Raw genomic sequence first — 15,006 nt, forward strand, 5'->3', positions numbered from 1 at the left:
AGAGACAGAGTGCTTGAAGAGAAACCAAAAATCCAATTTTATCAAGAACATCTGAAAAATAAAAGTTAAACATTATAAATATGAATGTGTGGAATAAAAAATTGAACTCTCCAAATTTAGTGAATCAATGGGTCCATGTGATAAGAATATTGCATTGCATTGAATTGGATTGAAATCTATGCAATTGTATGTTAGATAGATAATTTCTTTTTTTTTACAATTAGTCTTTTTTTTTTCTTTTGACACATTTAATATATTTTAATCAAGATAATACATTTAGTTTATTTCTTCATAACCTTTCATTGTTAGGGCTGTACATATTTCACTTTCAAACTAAATTAGGCAATCCATTCCCTGTTGGGTCATTGTTTCAGAGGTATTTCTTTATCTAAATAAAGAAACAGAATGAGCAAAAAAAATTGCTGTACAGCTCTAGGCACCGTGGTTGGGGAGAGTATGTGGTATCACTTGGAAGGAGAAGGTGTGAGAAATGCTGGGGGTCAGGAGGGCGTGTAGGGGGTGCATACAAGATGCCCCAAAGATCAGGGGAGTGTACTGGGAGTTGCATGGCCCAGAAAGGGATTAAAGGGATTCCTTTTTTGCTAACTGTTGCTGAGTGGGGGAGACAGTGAGGAACTGAGAAAATGACTGGGAAACTATTACAAAAGTTTTTAAATGAGCATCATGTGTCTGTAGCAACAAGCTGGCAAAATAGAAGTGGTAGCAGACCAGCAGCATTAAAGCAACCACAATTTTCCCCAATGTCATTCCTTCAGGAGTAACGGGTCCCAGATTTTGGGTACATACTGTAAACTTTTTCAGGTACATTGGTTTAAAAATTGTTGCGGTGATATATAATTTTTCCCAGTTAAATATTAGGAAACCAAGAAAATTAGTAGTATATAGATTAAAAAACAATCAACTGGTTCTATTTTATTTATTTATTTATTTTTAGTTATTTTGTCAAGCATGTATAACAGGTATAAATATAAACATGATTATGAATATATGAAATGAATACGAATAAAAAGGAACATTAGGACAGGGACTGTAGGCATGTTGGTGCGCTTATGCATGCTTATGTTCTCCTTTTTACACACAAAATACAAAGGCATATTTTGGCCAGGAAACTGAGTCTGGGCAAATAGGTTTGGTCCCCAAAAACTCTGAATATTTCTTTGGGAAAGGCACTGTCAGGATTCTGGCGATTGCCCTAATTGAATCATGAGCCTCGAGCCAAGCTTCAAAAGAAACCAAAAGGTGTTGGAAAGTACTTCTGCTTTTAAACTGCTGCACTGCTCCTTCAGATTTCCTTCTCCTCCCATCCTCTTGTTTATGGCAACTCTATAACAGGCATAGGAATGCTTTACGAGTTGACAGACACTTCATTAGCTTTATAAAACTTAATTCCCCCCAAAAATATTTTGTGATTCTGTTTATGAAAAGAACAAAGCTAGTATAGATTGCCTCTTATTATCTTTTTTCTCCTAAACCACTTTTCTTTTCTCTCTCTCCCATTTTAACTTCAGTATTGGCTTAGCTGGGGAGACCATTCTTCCTCTTACAGAGGATGTGCAGTCCAATGAATAAAAAGAAAATGAGCAGGGTCAGAAGAAACAGGATTTAATTGAATGTGTAATTAACTAAGTGTGTAATTAACTAAATGATATCAGCCTATATATTTATCCAGTCAGATTTAGGTATTGGGTTAAAACCTGCCACCTTTAGAATTGCTATTGGATTAGAACCTGCCATAGGATCTTCTAAAGAGTCTAGAAGAAATTTAAATGAATAACTCCAAAATAAATTCAACAAGCTTTAGAAGGACTTTAAATGTTGTATTTTAGCTTTGAGAGTTCCACATGTGACCAAGAAAAAGATGGTAGATTAGGGTTTTTTTTTTTCCTAAATTCAGCATTCAATTTTCTATCACAGGCTAGAACTTGATTTTTGCTCTATTTTTCAGTCCCTTGTCATCCAGGACAAGTCACAATGAGATAGTGATCAGATGACAGCATGATACAACACTTATTTTTTCAATCCTTATTCTGCTTTTTTTATAAAAATAATTCAATGTTTGTAGTATTTCACACTTGTGGGAGACATTCTATAATGAACAATTCATTATTTCAATGAACAAAGCAAAATTTAAAAGGTAAAATCAAAATAGTTTAAACATAAAATAAAAACAATCCATTAAAACTAAAATATCAGTGCAAGATAATGACTGCAAAATCTCACAGTAAGGTAGTTTTTTTTAAAAAAGATGCCTAAAAACATGTCAGTATGAGTTCACAAAATTTGTGTTGCGAAAACAAACAGAATACTGTGTAGAGATGCTTAATGTTCTGCCATTGGAAAACATTCTTATTAATATTTACAGTTCTCCAGATTTTATTTAGATGAATAATCTTTATGTAATATTGCATTTTAAATTCACTTACCTTCTCCCTATCTCATCATACTTTGACCCAAAACAAACTTATCCTATTTATTTTGAAATTGGCAATTCAGTGGCCATGAGGATGATCACACTAATAGAAACCTTTTCCATTTATTGTTTTCAGTTTTACTTGGCTAAAAAAACTTTTCATCAGCTTATTGGCAGACCATGAAAGTCAGAAGGAAAATTTTCTGGCAGCCAATCAGTTTTCCAACATATCTGCATGATGAACATTCTTCCAAAAATGAATCTCAGGTACATTAAGAGTGGGGGAAACAAGTTATTTTTATTTTCTGCAATGTAAATGACACCCACAGGGAACTTTTAATAGCTAACATTACTTTGGTACTCCTATAATGCACTCCTGTGCATTGCAGATGGAGGATAGAATTAAGAATCTTTTCTGACTACTTTTATTAAAAAACATAAATGTTCATGAGATGCATCTGATGAAAGCTTATGACTTTTAATAACATTAGTTAGTTAGAAAATATACTTTAAAATTCTCCTCATTATTTTGCCAGCATAGATTAATACATTTTCCCTCCTTCAATGTTTGCATGTGTTTGTTTGTTAAATCTATATTCTACCTACCCCACTAGCCAAAATGATTCTGGATGATTTACAATGCCATAAAATCATAAATTAAGTGACAGATAAAAACCAAGAGAACAAAAAGATAAAGGGGCGGGTTTTATCTTTCACTCAACCAACTATTTTCAAAATAGTGTGTCCACATCATTGTCCCCAGCCAATTAGCAGGGCCTGGTTTTAAGGTCCTTCGAATGGAAGCTTCTGAATACACAGGCAGTCTACCAAATTTATTCTCATCATCCCAATGCTGTATCAGATACTTATACTGCTGCTACTTACACAATAAAATTCAAGGATAAAAATTGCATTTGTACAATTGGCCCCAGATCATACTGCTTTGGATACCCACTTATTTTCATAGATATATATCAGGAAAAAAAATGAAATTGGTTGAATCTTGATTTAGTGAATCACACTTAAATGAGCCCCAATGTAGGCAACTGAATATATTCTCTCCATTAATGACACTGATTTCACACACCTGCTTGAAATATCATGAAATTTGAATCCTCAATATGTGAAGTGTTCTGTACAGTCATTTACATACTTGTAAACGCCACACGGTAATTGGTCAAGTCGCACAGCGAGCTGATTGGCTGAGCGAGCCGCACTGATTGGCCCGCCGCGAATCTCCCGCGATTGGTGGAAACTAATCGCGGGAGATTCAAAGCAGTGCCATTGGCCGCGGCCGCCGCGGCCAAGGAATAAAAGCCACCGTTTTTCCCTTTTCGAGCCGAGCCGATCTCGGAGCAAATAAAGAGCTGAAACTAAGTCACTGGCTCCAAGTCTCTTTCCGCGATGGACACGACACTGGCGACAAGGATGGGATCCCAAGCCTGATTCCCGAAAACACGTGTCCGGAGGAAACGAGACCGACAAGATGGCCAGCATCGCCCCACCAGCGCCTTTCAACCCAGCTACTGAGGATTGGGAATCGTACACCGACCGATTCCTGATGTTCCTCGAAAGTAGCAACCTAAAGGACGCGAATGGGCAGAAGAAAAGAGCTGTTTTCCTAACACACTGCGGGCCTGCGGTGTTTAAGATGGCGAAAGCCCTCGCGAAACCCGAAGACGTGAAGACGATGGACTGGGCCGATCTCAAGCCGTTACTCCTAAACCACTATGCCCCCGCCGTGCCCACCCTCATCAGGCGGCACGACTTCTACCGGCGAGACCAGAGAGCGGGCGAGAGCATCAGCGATTTCGTGGCTGACCTGTGAAACCTCGGGGGTATGTGTGGTTTTACAGACATGGACGAGGCACTCCGAAACCGCGTTGTCCTGGGGTTCAGAGATCCGGTCCTACAAAGCCGACTGATGGTAAAAGGCGACATCGCCCTCGCCGACGTTCTTGCAGACGCCACCGCAGCCGAAGTGACCCGGAAATCGGCGGCTCGAATGCGGAGACCCACTGCGGCCACCGATGCAGGTACGGCAACCGAGACACGCGCCGAAGCAAGCCTCCGGGAGACCACCACCACACACCATGGTGACCTTGACTCCGGTTCTGACACCACGGACGAGGAAGAGGACATCCATCGACTCCAGATGGAACGAGACCGGCGCGATCAGCGGAGTCGTAAGTCAGGACCCCAATGCGCCGGGTGCGGAGGCGACCACCCTCGATCGGAGTGCCGATTTTTCGATGCGATATGTCGGCACTGTGATAAAAGAGGCCACATCGCCCGAGTCTGCCGACTTAAGAAAAACTACAGCCCCCGGAGGAGAGAAAAAACAGCAACCGGAGACGAGACGCCCCCAGGCCCAGAGACCGCCAATCCGAAAATCATTGGAACAGAGATGGACGGGGCCGCCGAAATGTCGAGAACCGGCAGAGAGAGGAAACCCACCAGACAGTTGTCATCGGCCATTCGTCCAGCGAAGACGCCCGGAAGGTATATGTGGAAGTGAGCATCGAGGGCGAGCCATGCAAGATGGAGGTGGACTCCGGATCCTACCTCTCCATGGTTGCATGGCGGGAAATCAAGTGCCTGGTGCCCAAAATCCAGAGAAGGGGACTGGAAAGCCAGAAACTAATCCTCAAGGACTACCAGGAAAATCGCATCCCGGTAGTCGGAACAGGACAGTTCGAAATCACTTTCAAGGGGTGAAAAGCAAGGCTCCCGTTGACGATCGTGGACTGAGACGGGCCCAACCTTTTAGGACTGCAATGGTTCGCGCCACTCGGAATCGAAGTGACGGGCATCGATCACATCGGGGAGGCCGATTGGGAAGAACAACTCGCAAGGGACTTCCAGGAAGTGTTCGACGGCACCCTAGGCAAGTACCGAGGGCTCCCTATTTCCTTCAGCCTAGACCCCAGCATTCCCCCAAGACGCCTAAAACCACGGCGGGTACCCTTCGCACTCCGGCCCAAGATCGACGAGCAAATAGACAAGCTCGTCAGTCAAGGGGTTCTCGAACCAATTGACCACGCCCGGTGGGAGACCCCCATAGTCACCCCAGTCAAGCCCGATGGGTCGGTGAGAATCTGCGGGGACTATAAGGCCACCCTCAACTGCGCATTACAACAGAGCGCCTATCCCGTCCCAGTAGTGCAGCATCTCCTACACTCACTGGGGGGAGGCAAGGTTTTTGCGAAACTCGACCTGGTGCAAGCCTACCAACAATTGCCGGTCGACGCGGAAACCGCCGAGGTGCAAACCATAGTAACCCACCGGGGGGCTTTCCGCTGTAAGAGACTCCAGTTTGGAGTCAGTGTGGCACCAGGAATATTCCAGAGCCTCATGGAGAGACTCCTGCAAGGAATCAAGGGGGTGGTGCCCTACTTCGACGACGTACTGGTGTCAGCAGCCAACCAAAAAGAACTGGAGGGTCACCTGAGGGAGGTCCTAACGAAATTCAAAAATGTGGGGCTGAAGGTTAAAAAGCAAAAATGCCAATTACATACCGAGAGGGTCGAATTCCTAGGGTACCTGTTAGATCGGCACGGAATTCACCCAACTGGAAAAAAAATCAGAGCAATCAAGGAAGCCCCCAGGCCGAAGAATAAAACGGAACTACAGGCATTTCTAGGGCTGCTTAATTTCTATAATGTTTTCCTGCCACAGAAGGCGACCGCGGTGGAGCCTTTGCATAGGCTCTTGGACAAGGCGGCCCCGTGGACTTGGGGGAAACGCAAGGAGGCCGCCTTCAACAAAACCAAGGACCTACTCACCTCGGATGCCGTCCTCATCCAATACAACGAGACCCTACCGCTAGCTGTCACATGCGACGCATCACCCTTCGGCGTCAGCGCCGTCCTCAGCCACACTCTCACCGACGGAAAAGAAGCACCCATCGCCTTTTTCTCAAGGACCCTCACCAAACCGGAAAGAAACTACAGCCAGCTGGACAAGGAGGCTCTGGCTATCGTTGCCGCTGTAAAAAGATTCCACGAATACATCTACGGCCGGACGTTCACCATCGTCACCAACCACAAGCCGCTACTGGGAATCCTGGCAGGAAACAGGGCCACCCCGAACATTCTATCTCCAAGAATGACAAGGTGGTCCAAATTCCTTGCCACCTACAGTTACCGGCTCACGCACCGACCCGGTAAGACAATCACCCACGCAGACACCCTGAGCCGCACGCTGCTACCTGGCTTGGACACCGACCCAGCACCCACGACGACCACCCTTAGCATAGAGACTCTGCCCGATCTACCCGTAACCGCGTCAGACATTGCCCGCGAAACTAATAAAGACAAACGTCTGGCGCGAGTGTTACATTGGGTAGAGAAGGGTGGCCCGAAAAAGACGTCGACGAAACATTCAGGACATTCGGAACCGGCAAACAGAACTGTCATTACAAAAAGGTTGTTTACTGTGGGGGATAGGGTTGTCATTCCGGAAAAATTACAGGGAAAGGTATTGGAATTGCTGCATGAGGGACACCCAAGCATCTTGCGGACTAAAGTCTTGGCCAGAAGCTACGCATGGTGGCCAGGGATAGACAAACGGATCGAGGCTTGGGTGGCAGCATGCAACCGATGCCAGGAAACCAGGCCTAGCCCCCCTGCCGCCCCAATCCTGGAATGGGAAACTCCCAGGGGACCATGGTCCAGGATTCACATAGACTTTGCCGGACCCACGAAAGGGCACACCTTCCTCATTATGGTAGATGCTTACTCCAACTGGTTGGAGGTAAGCAACATGAAGACTACCACCACGGAGGCCGTTACCAAAGAACTCAGCAAGCTGTTCGCAACCCACGGCCTCCCAGACATCATCGTATCCGACAACGGGCCCCAATTTACCTCGCTAGAATTCGAAAAATTCCTAGCGGAGCGAGGGATACAACACGCATTGACAGCGCCGGCACATCCAGCGGCGAACAGAAGGGCGGAACGGATGGTTCAATTTACAAAAAAAAACAATCCAGAAAATAGAAAACGGGGAAATCCAAGAAAAAATAAATAAAATGCTTTTGATACAACACATAACCCCAAACACAACAACTAACAAAAGCCCGGCAGAACTATTAATGGGGAGGAAATTAAGGTCCCCATTAGACAGACTGCACCCCACATACAACCCAGAAAAAACCCCAAACTCCTCAAGCAAAGACCGAACTTTTAAACCAGGCAACACAGTATACGCAAGGAACCTTACTGGGGACCCACTTTGGATACCAGCAACCGTAACCCAAGTGACAGGTCCCCGCTCGTACCGTTTACAGACAACCGACGGACGAGCATGGAAATGACACATCGACCAATTAAGGTCAAGAACAACCACGGGAAACACAACCGACACGCAAACAGACACAGATACATACCCAGAAAAAGAAGGGGACCCCCCAACACAAACCAAGAGGGGAGGGAAGACCCCAAGAACCAACTCACACCAGAAGGAAACTGGGAATACTCACCAACAAGCAGCCAGCTCGAAGCCTCACCAGGAAGAAGCAGCCAGGCCAGCTCAACCAGCCCAGAAAGACCAGGCAGGAGCGGCAACAACCGCAGCTCAACCAGCCTGGGTAGACCGGGAGGGAGCTGCGACGAAAGGCCCGGCTCACCCTTCCAGACGGTTCCATCGACGAGGCAGAGAGCAACACAGAACCCGACCGAACCAGCCGGGAGCCAAGCACCAACTAACCTGCGCAGGTCAAGTAGACAGGTGTGAAGCCCCGCCTACTTACGGGACTACGTTACGTAGGACCATACCAAGAGGGGAGGGGTGTTCTGTACAGTCATTTACATACTTGTAAAACGCGCGCGGTGATTGGTCAAGTCTCACGGCGAGCTGATTGGCGAGCGAGCCGCACTGATTGGCTCGCCGCGAATCTCCCGCGATTGGTGGAAACTAATCGTGGGAGATTCAAAGCGGTGCCATTGGCCGCGGCCGCCGCAGCCAAGGAATAAAAGCCACCGTTTTTCCCTTTTCGAGCCGAGCCGATCTCGGAGCAAATAAAGAGCTGAAACTAAGTCACTGGCTCCGAGTCTCTTTCCGCGACGGACACGACATGAAGCATCTCAAATTCTAATTGGAGGATATAGACTATCCCACTCCTACCCTCCAAGCTGTCTGAAGCATCCTTAGCAGTTTAGAAATCAGTACCACAAAATTGTACTATAACAAAATTAACAAATTAAGGTACACTCAATGTATCTTCAGGACATTTTTTTTTCTTAAAAATATATCTTGAAGCACAGGGCATTTTCTCCTCCAAAGTTTCCGTACTTTGTTATTAGTAATTGGTTTCCAAATTGGATCTAATGTTCCTTTAGGGGATTATATGTTAAAGTGTGTCATTATTGGCTAATGGCAATAAAGAAAGGTAATTCACAGCATGGGTGACATAAAACATGTGAAGGCAATTACTGTGTGGTTGCAAAAATAAAGAATTAGGGGGAAATGGTTTCAATTGGCAAAAAAACACAAACCTTATCTAGGCATCCCTTATCTAGGCATCCCTAATGCTTGGATTATGCTTTTGTTACCAAGGAAGATACAATATTTATAATTCATGAGGTACCTTTAGTGTTTTTCTGTAGTAGAACGCTTTTAGAACCAATCCACACAATTCTCATAAAGGCAAAGAAATTTCCTTGGGGTATGATTGGCCAATCTTTTGGTGACTAAGGCTGCACTGAATATTTGAGAGCAACCCATAAAGATATAGTAGTCAGAGAGATAGTTACAACTGTTTCTTCTTCAAGAATGAAAACACTCTTCTGGTCAACTATAATCTACCTCTCCTGAAAAAAAAATAGCTGAACCTAGAATTGTTGCTTTTGTTTTCTTGAGTTTGGGAGAGTTTTACGGTTGTAGTTTAGCAACCACAATGGCTGAACACCTTATGGAACATCCTTACTTCTGAAGTTAAATTAGACCCACTCCTTCTGACCTTCCAAAAGGCCTTCAAGAGCTGGTTATGTGATCAGGCCTGAGGCTCTCATGGAACTGGAGATTTTGCTAGATGACTCCACTGTTGATTGCATCTGGGGACTTGGGGGATATTTATTAGTATGTTTTTTATATATTTTAATCATTGTTTTATACTTGTCATTTATTTAATTATGCACAATTATGTAGAATATACATATTTGATCTGAAATTGTATGTTGCAACTTGTTATTTGGTTGGATAAAAGAGTAGATGTTTCTGAGATATAAAAGATTTTTAGAGTTAGGACATGACCTGCAATTTGGTTGGCATGGATACTTGTGGTACAATAAAGACAAGGTTAATATACATTTCAAAAATCATTTAGATTTTTTGCAGCCCTAAGTATTTGAAAGGGGAGGGAGGAGATCATTTCCCTTCACCTTTCAAATATTTCAGGCACCCTTGAGTTGATAGAAGTAGCTACTTCTGCCTAATCAAAGAAGGAAATGCACCACCTAAAACCAAGGACATAAACAGTAATTTGCAAAATAAAATTACACTGGCAGACATTTGTAAGAGTATGCGTCCATGCATGCATATACTGTATCTAACCAATAGTGTAATATATGTCCTCATAGCAAAACATGTGTACCAAATGCTGAAATCTGGAATGCTTCTCAATTTCAATGATCCAACTCTCAGTAACATAACCCATCCCATGCTTTTAACATGCTAAATATAGGAAATATGATTTCCCATCAAATATTGAATGAATGATGTCTAAAAACCCACATCAGGCAAAGAGTTGGTTTTAGGCACTGGGATCATATTTCTAGGTTTGTACACTCTAACATCCAATTGGTTGAGGTTCACGTTAATATTGGTACTACAGCAATGGTGTTCAGATTATTGTTTGTATTCTTTTAAGGTTGGGCCTTGCTACCAGGAATCAGTCTTTTTGATTCTCTTTTCATATTAACATTTGAAATATAAAGTTAGATATGTGCATGGCTTTTAGAAAATATTGCTCTTTTTATATCTTGAATTGGGAGGAAACCTTTACCATCAGAAATCTTGCTCTTTCTTATTTTCCTTTTCTTTTTCTAAATTCGTTGTCATGGACAAGTGCTCTAAGCTGTGCACCACTTGCTTGATGTTAATAGTTTGCTAATAAAGATGTCTCATGAAGTACTAAGATACTTCAAGCTCTATTCAGCTGCTTAATTGTGTGAAGCACTGAAAGAGCCTGGTAGTTTAAATAAGATCTTACAAGGAAATCAATGCAGGAGCAGAAACTCTGATGTACAGACAATTCTTGAGCTTTGCTGCTCCCTTAGAAAAATACTCAAATCATTCCACAAATACAAACTCAGCAAAGATCAACCAGTGCTAAAATGAAATTATGGATGGAAAGATCCTCTGGGCAAGGAAGGGAGAGTCTGGGAATTAAAATTGGTGTAGAGGAGTGGCTGTATGGAAGGATAGGCATAATGTTTTTCTTTTCAGTAAGCACATTGCTAGGAAACCACTTGGCTTACATGACATTCCAGATTCCTATTCTCTAGGATTGTTGTTCTTGGAAATATAAACATTGTCACTTAAAGGCCACATTAACCCCCAAATTATAATATTATACCCATTATTAGGTCTTGAGATGTTAAGGCATTTGACAAAGTAGACCACAATCTACTTTTTGGTAAGGTGGAAAAAGTGGGATAGATAGTACCACCACCAGATGGATTCACAACTGGCTGACAAACTGTACTCAATGAGTAGTCCTTAATGGGTCTAAGTCTAATGGAGGAAGTAAGTAGTGGGGTGCCACAAGGTTCCATCTTAGGCCCAGTATTCTTCAATATCTTCATTAATGACATAGATGACATAGGGAATAGAAGGGGAACTTACCAAATTTGTAGATGATACTAAGCTGGCAGGAATAGTAACACCCAAGAAGATAGGCTTAAGATCCAGATGGATCTTGACAGATTAGAACACTGGGCCATATTTAACAAAATTAAATTCAATGTAGAGAAAAGTAAAGTCCTACACTTAGGCAAGAAAAACCAAAAGTTTAGAATGGGTGAAATCAGACTTAACAGCAGTAACTGTGAGAGGGATCTTGGAGTCTTAATGGACAACCAGTTAAATATGAGCTAGCAGTGTGCAGCAGCAGCCAATAAAGCTAATGCAATCCTAAGATGCATTAACAGAGGGATATAATCAAGATCAAGTGAGATACTAATACCACTCTATAAAGCCTTAGTAAGACCACACCTAGAATACTGCATCCAGTTTTGGTCACCACACTGTAAAATGACATTTAGACTCTAGAAAAAGTACAGAGAAGAGCAACCAGGGTGATTAGGGGACTGGAGACTAAACATATGAAGAACAGTTACAGGAACTGGGCATGGCTAGTCTAGTGAAGAGAAGGACCAGGGGAGACATGATAGCAGTCTTCCAATATTTGAGGGGCTGCCACAGAAAGGAAGGGGTCAAGCTATTTTCTAAAGCACCTGTAGGCCAGACAAGGAACAATGGATGTAAACTGAACAAGGAGAGATTTAACCTGGAAATAAGGAGAAAGTTTCTAACAGTGAGAACAATCAACCAATGGAACAGTTTGCCCTCAGAAGTTGTGGGAACGTCATCACTTGAGACTTTCAAGAAGAGATTGGACTGCCATTTGTCAGAAATGGTATAGGGTCTCCTGCTTGGGCAGAGGGTTGGACTACATGACCTACAAGGTCCCTTCCAAATCTGATTATCTGTTAAGTCTCCAAAATTTCTCACCTTTTATAAATACCATTTTACCCATGCTTCCTTTTCATGGCCTCTTCCTTTTCCTGCACTTCTCTATTTGTATAAATTCATCTATTTATTCATCCATCCATTCATCCACTTACCATTTGTACCTACCTACCTATTTAAATAGTTCTCCTAACAACTTTTTGCTTTCCTTGTACTCCTTCATCTTCTGCCCTTAAAAATATAATAATTGCCTGGCAAAAAGAGAATCAAGTAAGATCCAACTACCATAGTGCTTTGTTGCCAGCAAAGACCAGACCAAAATGTTCTTCCTCTCTTTTCCCTCCCACCTTTCCTCATTTTCTAACTTACTCTATCCTACTAGTATATATATTTTTTTTGCATTTCTGTGTATAAGGTACCTTTGCTGTTTCTTTACTATTGAAATCAAACATCCTAAAAACACTTGGCAAAAAATAATCCAACAAAAAAACCCCAACATACATTATCAGATTCCTGGATTTCTATGCAAGCTCTCTACTCCAGAGAGAAATTGTTAATATGTTCATTTGGGCGAGCCAGGTTTTCCTCATCCCCTTCTTAGGCTATCCAGAGTGCCATTTTTGAGGCAATATCCTCAGTGATAGCAATTTTCTGATTATTCTAACCAGTTATTGTAATAAACTAAATACAAATTCTGGGACAGTTTTTATTGTTTATTATTAGCTGAACAATAAAAACTGAGTGACTTGGTTTGTCATCAGAAGATACTTAATCCCTTGTTTTCTTGTACATCAATTTTAAGGAAGTGGTAGTGTTGGAAAGATAGAGATTCCTTGACAAATTCTGCAACCTTCATCTCCCACCCTCTCAATTTAGACCCTTCTTTTTAACAAAAAGAAGAATATTTTATTCAATATTTTCTATTTTAAATAAGATACTTTTCCTTGATGAATATTACTTTCAGATTTCTGGCAACTATATGGACAAGTCCATGCAGTTTTCTTGGAAATGTTTTTTCAGAAGTGGTTGCCATTGCCACTTTTCAGGACTAAGAGAGAGCATGTAACTGGCCAAATTCATATAAATAGGATAGGGTCTGGAAGATCAGATAAAATAAAGGTTGGTTGAAAGATGAATATCTGCACCGCAATACGTTGCATATCTTTCTACTTGAAAGGTATGCTTGAGAAATACATGGATCAGGTCCTTCTCATACCACTGAAAAGGAACTGTTCCATGAGCAGTTCTTGGATTTCATAATAGTGGTATCGCTAGCAAAGGTTGGGCAAAGCTTGTTCAACATCACTTTTATCTTGTTGTTTGTCATTTTAACTTGCAAGGTTTGCATATTGCCTAGCAGGCATCCTCTGATGAAGACTTTTTCCATGACTCTAATGTGTGCAGGAAGATAATGCAAGCTAGAAATTAACACAGCGGAAAAAATAAGGTGGTTTTTTAATTTGTTTGGTATGTGTAGTATACAGAGAGATTCATTAAATTAATTCTATATTGTAGGTTCAGTTAATTTGTGTATTCATTACAGTCCAGACTGCATAGCCAAAACATGGAAATACTTAGGACTGCAATTTTTGAAATGTTTAATAATGTGGTTGTTCAGTGTTTTAATTGTCAAATATTATTAACCAACATGCCTCATATTCAAATTCATACTTCACATGTTTTTTCTCTTCTTATTCTAAGAGTGTTTTCATATTCTGGGTAGATATACAAAAGGATATCTTCCAAATGGACAAAAATGAAATTGCCAAACATTTTCATACATGCAAAAATAAATGCTTCAAAACATTTCTCTCTACCCATAGTCACTAGGAATCAGGCAGTGAATAAATGCAATAAATTATTATTATTTTATTAAGACTGCAGAAGTTTCTCATCTTGCTGTTTTTCTCACAGGAGTTGCAACATATTTTAGGGATGCATTCATTTTCAAGACCATTTAAATGACTTTCTAGAGTATGTTTTTCCTTCAACAGTCATAGCTTATATAGATGGCAACTAAAAACAGTTCTGTCCTTCTTCTCCTTTGTTTTTCCCCTGCTTTGTTGAATGATATTCCTTCCTGATCATTTGAGCAGTCTAGCGCTCCTTTTTTAAAAGAAATGAAAGATGCATTGCAAAACAAAATTAGTCAATTTTTTCTTCATATTGGGGTCTCTAGAGCAGAGGTGGTATTCAACTGGTTTGCACTGGTTCAGGTGAACTGGTAGCAGTGATTTGGCATGGGTCACCAAACTGGTGGTGACCCTGGCTGGCCACACCTTCAACCCAGTCGCCTAGTCACCCGGTCACTCACTTGCCCCGGTCACTCTCTAGCTTTCCCTACCACATGGCAGCCGTGGTGCAGCTCGGGCAGATGTCGCAGGGCTGCTGCATATGTGCACTGGGCATGTGCAGCCACTACACATGCAGTGTGCCTGTGCAGCAGCCCTGGGACATCTGCCCACCTGCCCGCCCTCCAGGAGCACGTTTTTTCCCTTCTCCTGGCGGATGCGCCTCTTCCAGCCCGGCCCAGCCCGGCCAGCCAGCAAAATCCCGGGGCTTCTTGTCCCCCTTGTCACGAGATGCCTGCAGCTGCTGCATGCTTTTTCAGTGTGGATGCAACCCAGCAGCCACACCGAAAAATGCATGCCATGTTCTATATGCCAGGCCCAACAAGTCCAAGCAGCCGGTGCATAGAACAGGGCAGAGCCGGACTATTGGAGAAGCGGAGCGAAGCCAGAGATCAGTAGCCACCTTTTTTACAGCACAAGAAGCCTTCCCGAATTAGCCAGCTGGTCTCCTCCTTCTCTGCCTATTTATTCTGTATGGCTGAGGAGGAGGAGACCAGCCGGCTGATTCGGGGAGGATTTCTGCACTGAAAG

The sequence above is a fragment of the Notechis scutatus genome, chromosome Z (assembly GCF_049901735.1).
Source record: "Notechis scutatus isolate UNSWTSFEM ecotype Mainland chromosome Z, rNotScu1.2, whole genome shotgun sequence".
Taxonomy (NCBI): Eukaryota; Metazoa; Chordata; class Lepidosauria; order Squamata; family Elapidae; genus Notechis; species Notechis scutatus.